We start from the raw sequence: 6,958 nt of genomic DNA on the forward strand, positions 1-6,958 counted from the left end.
TCGGAAACTATTAGTGGTATCAAGATCTGCTTTGCGCGGGAATTTAGCTCTCTTTAAGTGCTCTGGATTTTTGCCTTGCAAAAAATCCGGGCACTTTTTTTTACAAAAAACGTGTAGTAATGCTAGCTTCAAGTGACTCTGGTATGCAAAACTCGGAAACTATTAGTGGTATCAAGATCAGCTTTGCGCAGGTATTTAGTGCTCATTAAGTGCTCTGGATTTATGTCTTGCAAAAAATCCGGGCACTTTTTTTTTACAAAAAACGTGTAGTAAAGCTAGCTTCAGGTTACTCTGGTATGCAAAAGTCGGAAACTATTAGTGGTATCAAGATCTGCTTTTAGCGAGAATTTAATGCTCATTAAGTGCTCTGAATTTTTGCCTTGCAAAAAATCCGGGCACTTTTTTTTTACAAATAACCTGCAGTAATTCTAGCTTCAGGTGACTCTGGTATGCAAAACTCGGAAACTATTAGTGGTATCAAGATCTGCTTTGCGCGAGAATTTAGTGCTCATTAAGTGCTCTGGATTTATGTCTTGCAAAAAATCCGGGCACTTTTTTTTACAAAAAACGTGTAGTAATGCTAGCTTCAGGTGACTCTGGCATGCAAAACTCGGAAAGTATTAGTGTTATCAAGATTTGCTTTGTGTAGGAATTTAGTGCTAATTAAGTCCTCTGGATTTATGTCTTGCAAAAAATCCGGGCACTTTTTTTTTACAAATAACGTTTAGTATTGCTAGCTTCAGGTGACTGGTATGCGAAACTGGAAAACTATTAGTGGTATCAAGATCTGCTTCGCGCGGGAATTTAGTGCTCATTAAGTGCTCTGGATTTTTGCCTTGCAAAAAATCCGGGCACTTTTTTTTTACAAAAAAGGTGTAGTAAAGCTAGCTTCAGGTTACTCTGGTATGCAAAACTCGGAAACTATTAGTGGTATCAAGATCTGCTTTGCGCGGGAACTTAGTGCTCATTAAGTGCTCTGGATTTTTGCCTTGCAAAAAATCCGGGCACTTTTTTTTTACAAAAAACGTGTAGTAATGCTAGCTTCAGGTGACTCTGGTATGCGAAACTCGGAAAGTATTAGTGTTATCAAGATTTGCTTTGTGCAGGAATTTAGTGCTCATTAATTGTTCTGGATTTATGCCTTGAAAAAAATCCGGGCACTTTTTTTTTACAAAAAACGTGTAGTAATGCTAGCTTCAGGTGACTCTGGTATGCGAAACTCGGAAACTATTAGTGGTATCAAGATCTGCTTTGCGCGACAATTTAGTGCTCATTAAGTGCTCTGAATTTTTGCCTTGCGAAAAATCCGGGCACTTTTTTTTTTACAAAAAACGTGTAGTAATGCTAGCTTCACGTGACTCTGGTATGCAAAACTCAGAAACTATTAGTGGCATCAAGATCTGCTTTGCGCGGGAATTTAGTGCTCATTAAGTGCTCTGGATTTATGTCTTGCAAAAAATCGGGGCACTTTTTTTTACAAAAAACGTGTAGTAAAGCTAGCTTCAGGTTACTCTGGTATGCAAAACTCGGAAACTATTAGTGGTATCAAGATCTGCTTTGCGCGATAATTTCGTGCTCATTAAGTGCTCTTGATTGCCTTGCAAAAAATCCGGTCACTTTTTTTTTACAAAAAACGTGTAGTAAAGCTAGGTTCAGGTTTCTCTTGTATGCAAAACTCGGAAACTATTAGTGGTATCAAGATCTGCTTCGCGCGGAAATTTAGTTCTCATTAAGTGGTCTGGATTTTTGCCTTGCAAAAAATCTGGGCACTTTTTTTTTACAAAAAACGTGTAGTAAAGCTAGATTCAGGTGACTCTTGTATGCAAAACTCAGAAACTATTAGTGGCTTCAAGATCTGCTTTGCGCAGGAATTTAGTGCTCATTAAGTGCCCTGGATTTATGCCTTGCAAAAAATCCGGGCACTTTTTTTTACAAAAAACGTGTAGTAAGGCTAGATTCAGTCGACTCTGGTATGCAAAACTCAGAAACTATTAGTGACATCAAGATCTGCTTTGCGCAGGAATTTAGTGCTAATTAAGTGCTCTGGATTTATGCCTTGCAAAAAATCCGGACACTTTTTTTTTTTAAATAACGTGTAGTAATGCTAGCTTCAGGTGACTCTGGTATGCGAAACTCGGAAAGTATTAGTGGTATCAAGATCTCCTTTGCGTAGGAATTTAGTGCTAATTAAGTGCTCTGGATTTATGCCTTGCAAAAAATCCGGGCACTTTTTTTTTACAAAAAACTTGTAGTAATGCTAGCTTTAGGTGACTCTGGTATGCAAAACTCGGAAAGTATTAGTGTTATCAAGATTTTCTTTGCGCAGGAATTTAGTGCTCATTAATTGCTCTGGATTTATGTCTTGCAAAAAATCCGGGCACTGTTTTTTTACAAATAACCTGCAGTAATTCTAGCTTAAGGTGACTCTGGTATGCAAAACTCGGAAACTATTAGTGGTATCAAGATCTGCTTTGCGCGAGAATTTAGTGCTCATTAAGTGCTCTGGATTTTTGCCTTGCAAAAAATCCGGGCACTTTTTTTTTACAAAAAACGTGTAATAATGCTAGCTTCACGTGACTCTGGTATGCAAAACTCGGAAACTATTAGTGGTATCAATATCAGCTTTGCGCAGGAATTTAGTGCTCATTAAGTGCTCTGGATTTTTGCCTTGCAAAAAATCCGGGCACTTTTTTTTTACAAAAAACGTGTAGTAAAGGTAGCTTCAGGTTACTCTGGTATGCAAAACTCGGAAACTATTAGTGGCATCAAGATCTGCTTTGCGCGGGAATTTAGTTCTCATTAAATGCTCTGGATTTTTGCCTTGCAAAAAATCCGGGCACTTTTTTTTACAAAAAACGTGTAGTAAAGCTAGATTCAGGTGACTCTGGTATGCAAAACTCAGAAACTATTAGTGGCATCAAGATCTGCTTTGCGCAGGAATTTAGTGCTCATTAAGTGCCCTGGATTTATGCCTTGCAAAAAATCCGGGCACTTTTTTTTTACAAAAAACGTGTAGTAAAGCTAGCTTCAGGTGACTCTGGTATGCAAAACTCGGAAACTATTAGTGGTATCAAGATCAGCTTTGCGCAGGAATTTAGTGCTCATTAAGTGCTCTGGATTTATGTCTTGCAAAAAATCGCGGCACTTTTTTTTTACAAATAACGTTTAGTAATGCTAGCTTCAGGTGACTGGTATGCGAAACTCGAAAACTATTAGTGGTATCAAGATCTGCTTTGCGCGGGAATTTAGTGCTCATTAAGTGCTCTGGATTTTTGCCTTGCAAAAAATCCGGGCACTTTTTTTTTACAAATACGTGTAGTAAAGCTAGATTCAGGTGACTCTGGTATGCAAAACTCAGAAACTATTAGTGGCATCAAGATCTGCTTTGCGCAGGAATTTAGTGCTCATTAAGTGCCCTGGATTTATGCTTTGCAAAAAATACGGGCACTTTTTTTTTACAAAAAACGTGTAGTAATGCTAGCTTCAGGTGACTCTGGTATGCAAAACTCGGAAACTCAGTGGTATCAAGATCTGCTTTGCGCGGGAATTTAGTGCTCTTTAAGTGCTCTGGATTTATGTCTTGCAAAAAATCCGGGCACTTTTTTTTACAAATAACGTGTAGTAATGCTAGCTTCAGGTGACTCTGGTATGCGAAACTCAGAAACTGTTAGTGTTATCAAGATCTGCTTTGCGCGGGAATTTAGTGCTAATTAAGTGCTCTGGATTTATGCCTTGCAAAAAATCCGGACACTTTTTTTTTAAAATAACGTGTTGTAATGCTATCTTCAGGTGACTCTGGTATGCGAAACTCGGAAACTATTAGTGGTATCAAGATCAGCTTTGCGCAGGAATTTAGTGCTCATTAACTGCTCTGGATTTATGCCTTGCAAAAATCCGGACACTTTTTTTTACAAATAACGTGTAGTAAAGCTAGCTTCAGGTGACTCTGATATGCAAAACTCGGAAACTATTAGTGGTATCAAGATCTGCTTTGCGCGGTAATTTAGTGCTCATTAAGTGCTCTGGATTTACGCCTTGCAAAAAATCCGGGCACTTTTTTTTACAAAAAACGTGTAGTAAAGCTAGCTTCAGGTGACTCTGGTATGCAAAACTCGGAAACTATTAGTGGTATCAAGATCTGCTTTGCGTAGTAATTTAGTGCTAATTAAGTGCTCTGGATTTATGCCTTGCAAAAAATCCGGACACTTTTTTTTACAAATAACGTGTAGTAAAGCTAGCTTCAGGTGACTCTGGTATGCAAAACTCGGAAACTATTAGTTATATTGATAGTTCGGAGATTTTTGATCCATATATATTTGATGTCTTTAGGGATGATAGAGTAAATAAAAAAGGGGTGGAGTATTAGTTGCAATAAAAATAAAGTTTAATGCCGAAAGTCTAGATGTTGGCCAAGTTATTCAACAATCTCCCAAGGTCAATGCTGTAGAAGTCAAACTTACACTGGAAGGTACTTTATTTCTTTTAATTACAGTTTATATTCTCCCTGATACCCCTATAGTGGAATTTAAATCTTTCTTTAAGGTTTTATCGAGCTTACAAACTATTTGGTCGTGTAATATAATATTTATAGGAGATTTCAATATACCAAAATTAAAGCAGTACATAGACAAACAAGTATCTGATCAAAGGTCATCATTGTTAAGTAATTTTATGAATCTACAGGAGCTAACCCAATATAACGATGTACATAATTTTAATGAGAGGTATCTAGATCTAGTTTTAGCTTCATTTCCATGTCAGGTAACAAACAATGAACTTCCAATATTGCCTGTAGATATGCATCATCCGCCACTAGTGATTAAATTTGAGGCTTGTCTACCTAGATATTCTCAAAGATTAAAGTTTAATAACAACCCACAAGATAATCGTTATGATTTCAGAAAATGCAACTATGATATCGTAAAATACTGTGTAAAAAATACTGATTGGGCTTTTCTCAGTAAATCAGAGAACGTTAATGTTGCTGTAGACAAGTTTTATGATAAACTCAGGGAAATACTGGATAAAATATAGGATTTATATCCTTAAATTATTTAAAAGATAAGTACCCATATTGGTATACCAAGAAAATTATAAAAGACATACAGATAAAAGATAAACTTCGATTAAAATAGAAGAAATCTGATAATATACATCACCTTGAAGCATTCAAGAGACTTAGAAGAGATATTAAAAACAACATCGGGCATGCGCATAAGGAATACCTGCAGAAAGTGGAATTTGATATACAGAAAAATCCATCATCCCTCTGGTCTCATGTCAACAACTCTAAAAAGATTTCAAGGATTCCTGCAGTAATATTTTTTAATAACAAAGATTTTAGCAAACCTCAGGATATTGTTAATGCATTTGCTGATTTGTTCCTAAAAGTATACAAGCCTTCTACGTTATATGCAGATGAACACAACTCTAATGCACGTAGGTTTGTTGGTGATGCAGGTGGATGCAGAATTAGTTATGAGCAAGCTGAAAATGCTTAAAAACAAATTAACTTCCGGCGTTGGTAAAATACCTAGTTTTTTTGTACGTGAGTGTCATGAGGAGTTAGCTGAACCATTAAGTAGTATATTCAACCGCGCACTAGCTACTAGCAAATTTCCCGACTACTGGAAATCCACTAAGATTTGTCCTGTTCTTAAATCAGGGGATAAATCCTGCATTACAAATTATAGACCAATCTCTATCCTATGTAACTTCTCTAAGGCTCTTGAGATGATTATAAGCGATGTTCTGTGGTCCTATCTGTCTCCCGTGCTCTCTCCATCGCAACATGGGTTTGTACCTCAAAGATCTACGGTGACGAACCTTGTTACTTTTGTACAAAAAATTAAAAAATATCTCACCTTGCACAGGCAAGTTGATGTAGTATTTACAGACATATCGAAGGCGTTTGATTGTGTGAGTCATGAAAAGATCATTAGTGATCTGTCAAGACCAGGCTTGTCTGATAAACTTTTTAAATTGTTGCGCTCTTATTTAACTGAAAGTAAAATGGCTGTTATGTATAAAGGGTATACGTCATTTCAATTTGAACTTACATCGGGTGTACCTCAGGGCTCGAATCTTGGACCTTTGCTTTTTGTGGTAAACATGAATGGGATTGATGGTTGTATAAAGAACAACATCCTGCTGTATGCAGATGATGCTAAAATTTGTAAGCCTATTGATGACATTATAATTGCTATGATCTGCAGGCAGACGTAGACAATATTACTCTTTGGTGTAATAATAACTCCTTGGATGTAAATCACCGGAAATGTAAGATCATGACATTCACCAGAAAACATGAAGTTATCACTTATGATTATCAAGTCAGTGGACTTATTGTGGAAAGAGTCAAGATAATTCGTGATCTAGGTGTGTATTTTACATGTACTCTTAAATTCAACACACATGTAGATATTATGGTTCGGGAGGCCAGTCGAATGTTAGGTTTTCTAATTAGAACATGTCGTAAATTTAATTGTCAAGCAGCTATGAGATCTTTATATTATGCACTTCTTAGGTCTAAACTGGAGTATTGCTGTGTTGTATGGCAAACTAGGACCAGTTATCTCTCTGAAGCTATTGATAAATGTCAAAAACGCTTTTTGAAGTTCTTAAATTATAAAAAAGGCGGGAATTTCCTACCACCGGGCTCAGATTATCGTCAATTGTGTGTAAGATTCAACGAGTGTACCCTTGAGAGCAGAAGAGACATATCCATGGTCTTATTATTATTTAAAATTTTATGGGGTGCAATTAATAGTTCTTATCTGATATTTCAGCTTCCACTCGCTGTGCCCCAATATGAAACGAGAGAATTTGAACCTTTTTATGTAACTGGATCGAGATCTCCATATACAGTCTGTCAAGTTAAAGCGTGGGTGGCTTTACTCGCAGTCGGTAAGGTGTATCGACATGATTTTGGTGTCAAAATATTAAGAAGAGCTCCCTC

At 36.8% G+C, this 6,958-nt stretch overlaps 1 long non-coding RNA gene across 2 annotated transcripts in view; it reads left to right on the plus strand.

Moving 5' to 3' along the window:
* The window catches only part of LOC117167356, a 30,828-nt gene that overhangs the window by 2,167 nt on the left and 21,703 nt on the right, over window positions 1-6,958 (plus strand). The window lies entirely within an intron of this gene.

This window comes from Belonocnema kinseyi, chromosome 2, assembly GCF_010883055.1.
Source record: "Belonocnema kinseyi isolate 2016_QV_RU_SX_M_011 chromosome 2, B_treatae_v1, whole genome shotgun sequence".
Classification (NCBI taxonomy): Eukaryota; Metazoa; Arthropoda; class Insecta; order Hymenoptera; family Cynipidae; genus Belonocnema; species Belonocnema kinseyi.